Below are 14,965 nucleotides of genomic sequence, written 5' to 3' on the forward strand. Positions count from 1 at the left end.
AAAGCTTCTTTTTACTAGGGAGTCAAGACTTGGGACTCTGGACTTGATACCAAAGACTTAGACTCAAACTGGGGACTCAGCTCCAAAGACCTGCTAACATCTCTGGGTGTTTCTCTTGGGATATTCAAGAGGGTCAGAATGTGAAGAAGGTGCTTCAATCAATGCTCGGTGCCTCTTTATAACAGCTGTCCAGCTTATAGTACTTCACTTAATTATGAACTTTCCTGATGAAACAACGCAGCAGTTGTTTTCTGAAAGACTAAAGGAAAGTCTATCAACTTTCAGATTTAGACCATAGGTACTACAGAAGGACATGGTGGAAGAGCTAAGACACCTGCACAAACATCAGCAATGGGCTGTTTGCACCAGAGAAAATAGTGAGTCTTTGTCCGTCCATCCATACATCTCCCTGCCATTATTTATTACATAGCTCAACGGAAGGGCAGAAGCTTTGAAAGGAGATGGGAAATTACATAGCAAAGGTCACATCCAGGGTGATAGGCTAACAGTAATCTTTTTAAAGTGTCCTTACAGGCTTCACAACACTCCTGGCAGTCATCCATTCTGATGCTTCTATGACCTTAGTGTACATTTTAATGGTCTAGCCAAGAGTGTCTTCACACACACAAAAATTACAGTTCTTGAATTACATTTACTATAGTTCTTCGGATAGATGCCTGCATACCCCACTGGTTAAACATCTGCCTTTCATAAGGTTCTGCCTAAAATCCAAATCAAGACATGCAATGATTCAAGGAGCGCTGATTTAAAGACATCATATAAAGAGATGTCTTCTGAGCACCCGCTAAGGACCTTTTTGTTCTTGACTTTCCATTTCTTATATTTACAACCCTTTAATACACAAAGATTTACACACAATCAGCCTCACTTTATTTTGTACTTGTATATCCTTCCAGCTCACTATCTAGCTATTTTCCTGATACCTGCGCCAAGCCTTTTTCTGCAGCAGAATGCTGAACCTTCAAATTTATCAAAATCAGGCTTACGTTAATACTTTGGCCCGATTTTAAAAGACATTATGGCCCTCATAATGCTTGCGTATGCATCATTTAACCAAATGATCTGAAACTTTCAGATCAATATGCACCTTCAAAATCAAGATGCAAATAATTGTATAATGTACATATGACCACATCTTGCTATTATCCAGTAATTACAGCCACCACAGTTAACGGGGTGACTTTTTCTTTTGTTCAGCCCCTTAATGTTACTTCTGTTCACGCTCTGCTAAAGTAACTTTATGCAAATCAAGTCTTGCTACTATAGCAATATTTCTTTGAGACAACAAATATCTGTAATGACTTACAAAACACGGTAGATATCTTCACAAAGTTATGCAGACTTTATTAAATACAACTGATTCAGAGATCAAAGAAAATGCATGACTAATGGCTGCATAAATTTGCACATCAGTTATTGGTAACAACATTTTTCTGTTTTGTAGCCTTCTGTTGGTATGTTTGTACTATTTTGTTCCACTTTGTGTGTGTGTGTGTGTGTGTGTGTGTGTGTGTGTGTGTGTTTTTATTAAGTTTAGCCCAAAGGTCCACAAGGCTACTGGTGGAAAGTCTTTCTAAGGCCTCACAAGTCTTCAAAGACTATAGGTTGTTAGGACTTACTTTCTGGAATTACTGTACCCTGCATCTCACATAAGTAACTGAAAACAACAGAAGTTTCTTCACAGGAAATTGATGGTTCTGATTGCAGCAATCAACACACAAACCAGGTGATTAAAACTTCTTTAAAATATCTTTGATCTTTCAAGGAAAAGATTTCAGAAGCTACTCACAAGCCTAGAGGGGAAGCTACCCTCACTCTGAAATTTTGGAGTTAAGCATTACTCCTGCCCATGGCTTAAGAATAAAGACTAACCTATCAACTCTACAATGACAAAATAAATTAAGAACACAGCAAAGGACTAATAGGAAATGCAAGATAATTAGGAGATCTAATAGAACATCAAAATGTGAATAATGAGGGTGTCAATCTGGCCTCATCCAGTGCTTCTACAGAGTCTACAATCTGGCCTCCACTATGAAGATTTTATCTATATTGCAAGACTATTAGACATTGTGTGAATTAAAATACCACTTCCAGTGGCTTGGTCCCAAACTTACTTCCTAGCTGAATTTGGCTCACTATTTTGAAAAGGTGTTGGGTCAAAGAAATTTGACCTGAAGTTCACATAACAGGAAGACATGCACTGACTTTGCCTACTGCTCTCTAGCTTGGACGTGAACCAACTCAGAATGGCAGGACATTTTTACCCCCCCCCCCAAAAAAAAAAAATTTGTTTTAAATCTCTTGCCTGAGCACAGATCCTCAAACAACTCAAAGCAGCTTCTTACTGAAACCAGCGTGCTTTCAAGAGAAGAAAAAAAATCAATTTAGGATTCTGTTGATTAAAGGGACATTCATTCTGTCCAAGGAAGAAGTTCTGCTATTAACATATTTTAATAAGAGCCTTAAAACAAGTATACGCAAAGGGAGAGAAAAGCAGATTTCTTGTCTCCTGGCAGTTATTCCAATTCTTTAGACAATTCGCCCTTCAGATGCTCAGCCTGGAAGACTCAAAGGTCATTGCAAGCCTTTGTATCCAGTTGTATGGCAGTTAACAAACAACCTTCTGTTCTTCTTTTCTCAATGGAATAAAGTTGCAGCCATTACAATAATTGAGTTCTACATCGTAGGCCTGCATGTGCATCATTTAACTAGAAGACTCTCAAATCCATTGCACTTACAGAGTCACCAACGATAAGCAAATTTCTAATATATTACACATAAATGAAAAGAGAAACCAAGTGTAACTTTTCTTAACAATATTTACAGATTATTTACACTCCTCTTTAATGCACTACATTCCACATTGTAAACAAAGTGGCAATTCTACCAGGATATTTTAACAATGGTCGAAAAAAAAAAGAAAACAGTATCTTTGTTTGGGTAAGTTTGTCACAATTTTGGAAATAACATAAATACCAAACTAGGTAAATCTTAGATCATGGTAACTACATAACAAGTTGTTACCACAGCAGCACATGGACCCTACTGACTGCAAATATTTCGCGGTAGTATTAAAGAATGGAAAAATTTGCACAGAAATGTTACTCGATAAAACAAAACCACCAAGTCAAACACAGCAGGTGTGCTCATAATGAGCCTGACACTCAAGACTTAATACCAACTGACTATAATGTCAGAAACAGGCTGTTTTTGCTGTTATCTGCCATCAAATCACCTCTGAAATATGCCAACCCTCCGAATGAACTATCTCCAGAATATCCTGTCTCCAACAGCCGGGCTTAGCTCTTGTAACCTCAAGGCTGTGGCTTCCATTAGGAAGCCAATACATCTTGTATTTGTTATTTTTTCCTGCTGCCTTGAATCTTTCCCAGCATTATGTTCTTTTCCAGAGAATCTTGCCTTCTCATGAAGTGCCCAAGTAGGACAGCCTCAGTTTCATCATTTTTGCCTCTAAATACTGTTCAAGTTTGATTTGATCTAGAACCCAGTGGTTCATCTTTCTGGTAGTCTGGGGTATCCCCAAAGCTTTCATCCAGCACCATATTTGAAACAAATCAATTTATCCCCCTATCAGCTTTCTTGACTGTTCAGCGTTCACACCCATATATAGTGATCAGGAATACAATTGTGTGGCTGGTCTTGGTTTCCAGAGAAACATCCATACAGCTGATGATCTTTTCTAATTCCTTCACTGCTACCCTGCCCAGTCTCAGTATTCTTCTGATCTCTTGGCTGCAATCTCCATTTTTGGGCTGATGATTGAGCCAAGGTATACAAAGTATTTAACAATTTCAGCTTCATCATTATCAACACTAAAGTTGTGTCATTCCCCTTTAGTCTTTATTTTGTCTTCTAAATTTCCAGTCATTTCTGCTTTCTGCCACAAAGATGTCGTCATCTGCATTTCTTAAATTGCCGATCTTCTACCAATTTTCACTCCTCCTTCATCTGAATCTAGTCCAGCTTTCGATACAATATGTTTTGCATAGAGACTGAACAGGTAAGGGGATAAAAAGCATCCTTCTCTGATATCTTTGCCTATGGAAAACCATTCTGTCTCCCCATACGATGTTCTAACGGTAGCTTCTTGTCTATAATACAGGTTAGACAACAGAACAATAAAAATGTTGAAGAATGCCCATTTCTTTCAGAACAACCCATAACTTCTCATGATTCACACAGCCAGAAATGTTGCTGTAGTCTATAAAATATAGCAACCTCCTAACAGGGCTTTCCAGCCATCTCATGAGAAGAGAAGACTCCCTGGAAAAGACCTTGATGTTGGGAAAGTGTGAAGGCAAGAGGAGAAGGGGACGACAGAGGATCAGATGGATGAACAGTGTCATCGAAGCGACCAACATGAATTTGACCCAACTCCGGGAGGCAGTGGAAGACAGGAGGACCTGGCGTGCTCTGGTTCATGGGGTCACGAAGAGTCGGACACGACTTAACAACTAAACAACAACAAATATATTTAAGGAGTAGCTTTAACAGTTCTACATCCCCAGTAAATGTCCATAGCTGAATGGGGGATTCAGACTCAAGCTTCCTAAGTCCTAGTCCAACTAAACACACCGAATCAGTGGTGTTTACGTACCCATTGAATTATTCAGCAATTAATTCAATGAGTTTACTCATCTTGTGACTATCAACTGGATTTAGTTGAACAAGCCCTCTGAATATGCCTGGATTGATCATTCACATTTGTATGGTGGTCCCTGCACATGTAAGGCATTTAATGTCCCACAATATACAGCAGCACAATCCTCATATTACAGATTAAGAGCTGAAATTGATGGCTATTTCTCACCCAAAGCTCTTAACAGAAGTTATGCAACCTTAAATAAGGACTCCTCTTGCTTCACCTTCTTGGCCTTTGAACGGTATCAAGTCCCAGAGGAGCTGGGATTCAACGGCCACTCACCCAGACTATCATGAAATATTTAACAATCTCTTCCTCAGTCCTCACACATTTTTCTCCTCAAATATTACGCAAGCAATTTCCTATCCATTTATAAGTGACAACTAATTATAGTCCTAAAAAAGAGCTAGCATTGGGATAATTGTTCAAGGACCAGACGTTTTTTTTTTCCTTAATTCTCGAACCCCAACTGCAACTAAGGCATCAATGTCTGTAACACCACCAAGACTAAATGCAAAGGACACAAAGATTCTGTGGATTATTTTCTGAGAATGCTGTTGATAAAAGAAGCTAGCAAAACAGTTTTTTTTCCTCCGTTAAGAGCAAAGATTCTAAGCAGGCTTCTTTGCTGCTAATCCGAGGTATTTAACATTTAACTATGCTGCTAAACTGCCTCAAGAAACCAACAGGAAAGTTAATGCTACATACAGTACTTTCAGTATTGGGAAACATAGTTTAGATTTCTGACTGCCAGAGGTTGGGAGCTCGATTCCTCACTGAGACTCCTTGACAGGGGCTGGACTTGATGATCCATAGGGTCCCTTCCAGTTTGGCAGTTCTAAGGTTTGTTTATTTATTTATTTGACTTCCGTACTGCCCATCTGGCTGCCAGGGCCATTATAATGATGATATATGGCATTCCTTAAAATGCATTCACACAAGTGTACAATCTTAAACCAGATTAATAATAGAGTAATCAACGAGGCTAATAGAAAACACTAAGCTTCTTGTGGTGAAAACAGGAAGACAGAAATCTATTACTATATTAGTCACTTGGAAGCACAGGTTTTGACCACTAGGAATTCTGAATTTCCAGTATAGTGGGTGCTACAAATGCCTTTGTTCTCAACCTAGTTTTGCACCATAGGCGGAAACAGATATGGACTAGGCAGGTTGATATGACAGCACTCCGGACACTGCCACACTGCGACTGTGCATGGCTAATGAAGGGGCGTCCATGTGAACAACTTGATGACCGGTCCACAGCAACAGAGTTGCCAAGGATGAGGATCGTATGTTGGCACCGCGCCAGTACCTTTCAGTTCTACAGCTGTTCATGTACTCGCTGTATCGCTGCTGAGTGGGCGCAAGCTTGCCGTCACATTATGCAACACAGGGTAACAGCCTATGGAAGGCTACAGGCTGCCCACCCCTCGGGAAGGAACTTAAGAGCCTTCTACATCTTGCTGGACTGCAGTTCCCATCATCCTTCACCCCTGGCTATGGCTCGCTAGGGCAGATGGTTCTTGCAGTCCAACATCCGTAAGGGACAAATGTTCCACTCCTCTCAAATACAGGATCAAGCTGCTCTTCAATTTAGGGACTAGAATGAACAGGCAGGTTGTATTTATTTTTTTCACGTTATCCCTAAAGGTCAGTTACTGAAACAAACAACCTTCATAAAAGAACACTTCGGTCCCTCGAGAATTACACAGAAGGTTATGCAGCACAAAAAATTCAGAAGACATTACAACAGTGATTTCCCTTCCAAAAACAAAGGATGAGTTGCAAAAACATTTTCTGAAGAGGGAGAAATATCCTCCTGCTGATACCGCCCCTGCTTAGATCCATCATCAGCTTGACCACTCAGGGAGAAATCCCATCACTTAGCCTAGTCATCACACACTAGAGTAGGCCGACTGAATCAATGGAGCTTACAGAGAAGTTGACTCACCGGATACTAACAGCACGGACTTATTCTAGTGCGGCTATGACACTAAGCAAAAAATCAGGTTTTGGTTGTTGGAACTCTGTTCATGCTCTGGAGTTCCTACTCCACTCCTCTGAAGATGCCGGCCACAGAGACTGGTGAAACGTCAGGAAGAACAACCTTCAGAACATGGCCAAAGAGCCCGAAAAACCCACAACAACCATCAGATCCCAGCCGTGAAAGCCTTCGAGAATACAAATCAGGTTTTATTTTCTGTTCGGTGGCTCCCCTCTTCATATGCATTCTTTACATTTTGGTTTAATGTGAAACTACGTTAAATTCTTGTTTTTTGAAGAAGAAAAGGTAAACGATCTATACCAATATGGTTTGTCAAAGGTTCTCCCAATCAAAAGTGGCTTGCCAAAGCACACAAACAATTAGTTTGTCAAACTATTTCATTCTCAAAACAGTCATATTTCAACTCACTTCCATATATCTACCTCACATCAAAATCCTGAATATCATAATTCAAGGATGCTTAGAATGCTTCATAGTTTTAGAATCACTGAACCCCATTCATTATATATCCTAAAAAAGGAATAATCGTCTTTCCTTAACACAATCACAAAAAGCTCAGATATGAACCCACGACTATATAACGCGGTGGATAAAAATCAAACATTTTTGAAAAGATTGATTTAAATCCCAATTAAAATTTAAAAATTCATTTTTATTTAAACTGTAAAAAAAACCCAATTTTTAGAATATAAATTGTGATTTAAATCAATTTGATTTAGGGTATACTAAAATCAAATCCCCCCTGCTGTAGCACCTAATAGGAATATTTCAATATCTATGGTACCCTCTTTTATGAAAATTTTGAGGTCGTACATGATATACACAAGTAAATGTTTGCCCTCCAAACAAGGAAAGTGGGCCTCCCATAACTATAGATCTGTGCAGGAAAATCCACCATAGGAGTTAACTCTTGTGCAGCTTCTGAAGTTCTTTATGCTTAGCTATGTAGAAATCATTTACACAAATTTGACTCCTACAGTGAAGAATGAGGGGCACATAGTTGCGGCCTGTGTAACAGAAGTGAACTTTTCACTTGCCATTTCTATTTTTTAAGTGCTATCCCTATATGGAACAAATCTAATTTCTAGGTTAAGATTCATCCTGACAAGTTTCTGGCCAAAATGATGTCCTTGTAAGACTGCAGTTTTACACTTCTCTGGATATCCCACAGAGAGCAAACATGATGTACTTCACTTCTGCATAAATATGTTTAGGACTGTATTGTAAAATACATGGCAGAAGAGCAGGAGGTGAAGTTCCGGAGCGCGAATCCTGTTCCTAATCTCAAAAGGCATTGCCATAAAACCAAAGGCAGGCAAAGCATAGCCTTCTACAGTTTGGCAGACTGCAGTGACCGGCAGCCGACCCAGCGATGCAGGGACACTGGGGACAAATTCTGGGCGTTGCAATCCAGCAACATATGGAGGGCCTCGCCCCATCCTATTGCCTGCATTTCATTCAATATATTGGTGCCTCAGACACGTTTCCAAAATACCAAACCTAGCAGCAAGTCTGGCCAGCAGGTATATTAGAGAACTTGACACAAAACACAAGCTTCAGCTCGTTTTACGACAATGGATGTTGAAGCCTAATATGATTAGATTGCCCTTCAAAAGCTGGGATGTCTAGAAGTCAAACCAAGTTCCCAATGGAGCAGGCAACTAGTGAATACTAAGTAACAAATCAAAGCCACTAAAAGACACACCATACAGGCTGAACCGTCGTCCTGTTCATGCATCTGCGACTTACCTCGTTTCTCTGTAAAATTTTGGACTGAAACTCTCTTTGTCATTGGCCAACAGCTTTGCAGGCTGTGACTGATAGGAGTTGCAGTCCAAAACAAGGCCACCAGGCTGGGGGGAAGTGTCTCAAAACCTTCAGAGTTTCTCAAAATGCAAAATAACATAATGACATCTATTCCTGGAACAATCCTAGAATTGCAGAATTGGAAGGGACCCTTTAGATCATCAAGTCCAGCCCCTGCCAAGGAGGCACAGTGGGGAATCGAACTCCCAACCTAAGCCACCGAGCTACCCAGCTGTCAGCACGTTATGGCCAAAATATGGCAGGGAGGTCAACAAGCTGGTTTGAAACACATCACACCGAGCACATTAAAAATGCAAAAGAAAAAACGGAGGTAACAAGTTGTGCATTATTTACTTTGCCAAACAAAACAGCTATGAACTGCATTAACAGTTGGAACTGCACCAGTGTAACTAGGTCTCAGTTTTTCCAATTAAAAAAAAACACACATATACACACAGAAACCATACATTATAGTTTTACTTCATCTTAAAATAATCAACATTAAATAAATCCCTTTTGTGTGGGTAAATCAGAGATACAAAATGGCCCACGAACTACATGACTCTTTTTGAACTAACAGCTAATACACATTTAACCTTTTCTCCCCAATCAGAAAAAGAGGAAGCAATGCTGGCCGGTTGAACATCTATTTTTAAACAAAAAGATATAGTGGCATAACCTAAAATAAACAAAGGTGTGCAGGTCAAACACTTTGAGGAGAGAGAGAGAAAGAGAGAAACAGGCCTGTTTAGAAAGCAGTGGAAACATTTAGTGATTCATTAACATAAACACGCTGATTTATCCCTCGAATTATATTGGAGCTCTTATTATTTTCAGTTTCAAAAAGAACAAAGAACGTAATAGATTTCAAGCAAAACCAGTCCAGGGCTTTTCATTCTATTCACTTAATTGGAAGACAATGAGTGAAGGCAGAGAAGGGGCACATGTTTCGTAACCTCTGTACACGGCAGCATCCACTGTCACACACATAGCTGTAAAGGACTGTCACAGCACAAGCCATAAACATATTTTATAGCTTTATGTGCACATTCCAAAATGCCTCTCCTTTCCCCTCCAGTCCCTGTTGTTTAACCCTTACCTGAGCTGCACAAAAAAAAAAAACATCTGGGAGACCTCCTGGCAGTTAGCACACCACAGGGATGTCCTTTTAAAGCCGTTCTGTTTAAAACCATTCCCTTATTTCAATTACTCTCCATGGGTGCTACAGAAGCCCTAATTACAATCCAGACAAAAACGCCTAAGTGTCAAGCCGGACAAGCACCCACATCATTAGGCGCAACACAAAAGGACACGCATCTTAAGAAGCAAAAGCCTGCGTCACAATTCCAGAGATCCCCACAGAACACTGCTTCTCTCCACTCTACCTGCCCCAAAATTTTTGCAGGAATTCAGCCAATCCCAAATTCACAGGGAACCATACAAACAAACCTACTCATCTTTTTTTTCCCCTGTTGGACTCTGGAACAGACATCTTAACATTCCTTACCAGATCTCCATGGAATATGAAGCCATTCCAACCACCCCAAAAAAATATCCATAGATGATTCTGTGGAACCCAAAAAATAGAACAGATGCATCCCAATTTTTGTATTTGGGGGCAAAAGGACCTTCTTTTACTTATTGCAGGTTAGGAGAAGAATAGTCAGATTCAGAAGGCACCTCAAAGACGGTCTACGAAAAGTCCTGTGGGTGCCAATGTCCTCTACTGCAGTATGCCCATATTGGTGACTATCCATGCCTTTGCTTAAAAACTTCAAACACATCAACTAGCCGATTTTTGTATCCTGACTCCAGTACCTACAGCCACATTCTGACCCCAGTTTTGCAAAAGAAATGCTTACACATTTAAAGAGCTCTTGTTCTTCAGTTAATACAAGTCCGAAACGTCTCATCCACATCAACTACGCGGGCATGATGAGACTGTATGCCAACGACTCCAAGGAAGACCTGCTCAGAAATCAACCTGACTCGACTCCACCGCACATGGTAATAAACATACTTGGGACCAGCCTGGATCGGAACCTCTGTCAACCGCAGGGGTTGGCAACCCATGGCCCTCAAAGAGGTTGATCAAACTGTCCTTGTCATCATTGCTCGGCACTGGCTAGATGTTGTCCGCGTCTAATGGGAAGGAGAGTCCAGTGACAGCTCCAAAGCCCCAGGTTGCCAACTCATGCTGGAGAGTATCAGAGGTCAAAAAAGCCCTTTGATGCAACCTCAACGGAGGTGAACAAACAAAGGCATTCCTCTCAAACAACCAGACAAAAGAGCTGTACAGGATTTTGGCAATCCTTAGCACTCCATGGTAACCTTAAAGCAACACTCGGAGGATTGTGTCTCTCTCGCACCCCAGATCCTCTACTGACCTGCAGGGAGCCCCCTCTGCCTATCCAAGATTACACACATCTACTCGGAGGCAAGCCCCACCGTACAGCACTGGGCTTACTCCCAGGAAAGCAGGCTCAGGATTGCAGCTGGCCAGTGGCGTCCTGGGAGACACATTCCCAGAGCGATCCTTTCCACCATCTCCCTGTGCGGCAAGGTCCCCGCTGTGGGAAACAGCTCTCTGGTGCTGCTGCACAACCAGATCCCCCCCGCCCCAGGGACGATGACACACCAATGAGCCCCGCAAGTGACCCAGATCCCGGCCGGTGTGCCAACCGCCCCCCCCCCTCTTTTTCCAACCCAGTTCCAGCACCTCTTCCCCAGGTAGAAGCACGTGCAGGATCAGAACCCCCGCCGCCGCGCACGCCTCTTCAGCGTCCGCCTTCCTCCCCGGTAAAGGGGGGCAGGATCGCAGCCTCGTCGGGGGTCTCACTCCCGCCTCTGCAAAGCTCTTCTTAGCTCGCAACGCTTGCCGCCGCCAGCACAAACGCTGGGGCCGCGTGTTGGTGCGTAATCGCCAGCCCCCTCCTCCCCGTCACACAAACCCCGGGGACCCACAACGGCCCCCCTACCTCTGGGCCACGTCTGGCCTCCCCCGATGCCGCGGTTGCACCCCGCCGGAGGGACCAAGGATGCGGGTCGACTCCGCCCTCCGTCCCAACGAGGGGGCTGCACCCGTGTCAGCGCGTGGAGGACCCGAGGCTCAACCTCCACTGCGCCAGAACCTTCCCCCCGTGCCCTCCCATCACTCCTGGGTGGGAGGCATCATCTCCCCCCCCCAAAAAAAAAATACACCCTCTCCAAACACACACACAGAGACCTCGAACCACCGCCGCCGCTTCCCCCCCCCGGCCTCGCCCCCGCGGCGTGCAAGCCAGCGAACGAGCGCGCTCACCTTCTTCTCCTCCGAGGGCGAGGACGGCGCCTCCGCAGCCCGGCTCGTCCCTCCGAGGGCTGGCTGGCTCGCTCCTTCCCCGCCGACGCGGCCCTTTGGAGCGGGGGCGGGGGCTCGTCCCTCCCCTTCGGCCTCTTCAGCCGTCCTTCGTGCGGGGGGGGGGGAAGAGAGAGGAAGGCTGGGCGTCTTCCTCCTCCTCCTCCTCCTGCCCTTCCCTGGCGCGCGCGCGTCTCTCTCTCTCCCCCCTCCCCGCTACTCCAAACCGGCGCCCTTCTCCACAGCCTCGCCTCCTCCGGGCGGCCGCCCCCGAGCAGCCCGCCCCGGCGCGCCTCCGCCTCCTCCGCGCTCTCGCTCCCGCCGGCCCCGAGCGAGCGAGCTGCGGAAAGCAGCGGAGGAGAGAGAAAGCGAGAGAAAGAGACACCAATCCAGCCCGCACACCCACCCGCGCTCCCGCACTCTGGAAGGGGGCTCGTCCGGGGAGGCAGGAGGGCGGGCAGCTGAGGAGGCGGGGAAGGAGAGAGAAAGAACGAAGGCAACGCCGAATGGAGGACGCGGAGGAGGAGGAGAAAGAGAAAGGGCGCCGCCGCCGCTTGCCCGCCCGCCCCTGCTTCTTTTCTCCTTAGCAAGCGCTCCCCTCGTACGCGGGGGGGGGGGGGGGTCTCCTCCCGGGCTCTCCCGCCCAGGCCCTCCCCAGGGGCACAAAAGGGGCCAGGCGGCCGTGGAGGGAAGGCTCTCGGTGCAAAAGCCGCCCGGCGGCTGTTTCCAAGGGATTTTTTGGGGAGGGGGGGTTGGGGAAAAAAAAGGAAGCCAAGCCGCAACGAGGCGAGCCGGGCGCCAGGCCCATGCGCGCTGGCCAGGCTCCTCCCCGGCTGCCTTCAAGGCGGGCGGGGGGGGGTGAGTGGGGTGGAGGTGATGATGAGGAGGGAAGGCATATCCACGGGGAGAGGAAAGGTTTGGGGTGGGGGAGGAAGAGAGGGAAGAAGCGCCCCCTTGCTTCCGCTCCTCCACCGTGATCTGGGTTTTCGGGAGCACCTCTTGTTCCCAGGCGTGGGGGGGGGGGTTGGAAGAGCCGGGGAGGGAAGCAGGAAGGGGGCCGGTTGGGGCTTTTCCCCAGGGCGCACAAAGCCTGGAGGATGAGGAGGGGGGGGCTTAGCCAGGAAAGCTAGCCTTCTGTGGAATTTTTAGGGGCCCAAGGAAAGGTATCACCCGCTCTGACGTTTTGTGTAGAATTTAGGGGTGGGGGTGCTGAAATGTGAAAGCAAATCTCGGGGTGAGTGCTGGGGAAGGAAATGGCAACTTTCCCCAACTTTTAAACTTTTCACTTTATTTGGAAGCATACATTTTCTGGTCAATTTCAGCCCCCCCTCTGTGTCTCCCTTTTTGGCAAGCCTAATCAATAGTGTCTCTGGTCAATTTCAGCGTCTCTGGTCAATTTCAGTCCCCTCTGTGTCTCCCTCCTTGGCAAGCCTGGTAAACAGTGTTTATCGGCCATTATAGTGTCTCTGGTCAATTTCAGCCCCCTCTGTGTCTCCCTTTTTGGCAAGCCTAATCAATAGTGTCTCTGGTCCATTATAGTGTCTCTGGTCAATTTCAGTCCCCTCTGTGTCTCCCTCCTTGGCAACCCTAGTAAACAGTGTTTCTCGGCCATTATAGTGTCTCTGGTCAATTTCAGCCCCCTCTGTGTCTCCCTCCTTGGCAAGCCTAGTAAACAGTGTTTATCGGCCATTATAGTGTCTCTGGTCAATTTCAGCCCCCTCTGTGTCTCCCTTTTTGGCAAGCCTAATCAATAGTGTCTCTGGTCCATTATAGTGTCTCTGGTCAATTTCAGTCCCCTCTGTGTCTCCCTCCTTGGCAAGCCTAGTAAACAGTGTTTATTGGCCATTATAGTGTCTCTGGTCAATTTCAGCCCCCTCTGTGTCTCCCTTTTTGGCAAGCCTAATCAATAGTGTCTCTGGTCCATTATAGTGTCTCTGGTCAATTTCAGTCCCCTCTGTGTCTCCCTCCTTGGCAAGCCTAGTAAACAGTGTTTCTCGGCCATTATAGTGTCTCTGGTCAATTTCAGCCCCCTCTGTGTCTCCCTTTTTGGCAAGCCTAGTAAACAGTGTTTATTGGCCATTATAGTGTCTCTGGTCAATTTCAGTCCCCTCTGTGTCTCCCTCCTTGGCAAGCCTAGTAAACAGTGTTTATTGGCCATTATAGTGTCTCTGGTCAATTTCAGCCCCCTCTGTGTCTCCCTTTTTGGCAAGCCTAATCAATAGTGTCTCTGGTCCATTATAGTGTCTCTGGTCAATTTCAGCCCCCTCTGTGTCTCCCTCCTTGGCAAGCCTAGTAAACAGTGTTTATTGGCCATTATAGTGTCTCTGGTCAATTTCAGCCCCCTCTGTGTCTCCCTTTTTGGCAAGCCTAATCAATAGTGTCTCTGGTCCATTATAGTGTCTCTGGTCAATTTCAGTCCCCTCTGTGTCTCCCTCCTTGGCAAGCCTAGTAAACAGTGTTTCTCGGCCATTATAGTGTCTCTGGTCAATTTCAGCCCCCTCTGTGTCTCCCTTTTTGGCAAGCCTAATCAATAGTGTCTCTGGTCCATTATAGTGTCTCTGGTCAATTTCAGCCCCCTCTGTGTCTCCCTTTTTGGCAAGCCTAATCAATAGTGTCTCTGGTCCATTATAGTGTCTCTGGTCAATTTCAGTCCCCTCTGTGTCTCCCTCCTTGGCAAGCCTAGTAAACAGTGTTTCTCGGCCATTATAGTGTCTCTGGTCAATTTCAGTCCCCTCTGTGTCTCCCTCCTTGGCAACCCTAGTAAACAGTGTTTATCGGCCATTATAGTGTCTCTGGTCAATTTCAGCCCCTCCCCTTGTGTGTGTGTCTGTGTCTGTGTTCCGCCCTCTGTGTGAAGCGGTGGCTCCAGGGAAACCTTGGTTTATTATTTTTTTCTACCAGTCACATTATTCTAGCACTATACCAAACTGCAAGAAATAACAATAATTATAAAATTAGTAGAAATGACACCACAGCAACAGTTAAGGGCTGTAAGAGGCAGCCCATGCAAGGGTGGACACACCGGTAACAGACAAAGCCTCAAATGCAGCAATCATAAAAGCCTTTGTAACCTCCGTGACCAATATACAACACAGCTTAAAAAGAGGTTAAAAGATTTCCCAAGAGG

General features: G+C 45.1%; 1 protein-coding gene across 4 annotated transcripts in view; it reads right to left on the reverse strand.

Moving 5' to 3' along the window:
* Positions 1 to 12,577, reverse strand: part of ARHGAP32 (Rho GTPase activating protein 32) — a 206,474-nt gene extending 193,897 nt beyond the window's left edge. For 3 of the 4 annotated variants that reach the window (XM_072979029.2, XM_072979027.2, XM_072979028.2), the window contains exon 1: positions 11,803 to 12,576. The gene's annotated coding sequence lies outside the window, so the exon portion shown is untranslated. Of the gene's footprint in view, positions 1 to 11,802 lie in introns of all 4 variants that reach the window. The other variant, XM_072979026.2, reaches the window with a different exon arrangement.
* Positions 12,578 to 14,965: the final 2,388 nt, after the last annotated feature.

Source organism: Pogona vitticeps, chromosome 8 (genome assembly GCF_051106095.1).
Source record: "Pogona vitticeps strain Pit_001003342236 chromosome 8, PviZW2.1, whole genome shotgun sequence".
Lineage (NCBI taxonomy): Eukaryota > Metazoa > Chordata > Lepidosauria > Squamata > Agamidae > Pogona > Pogona vitticeps.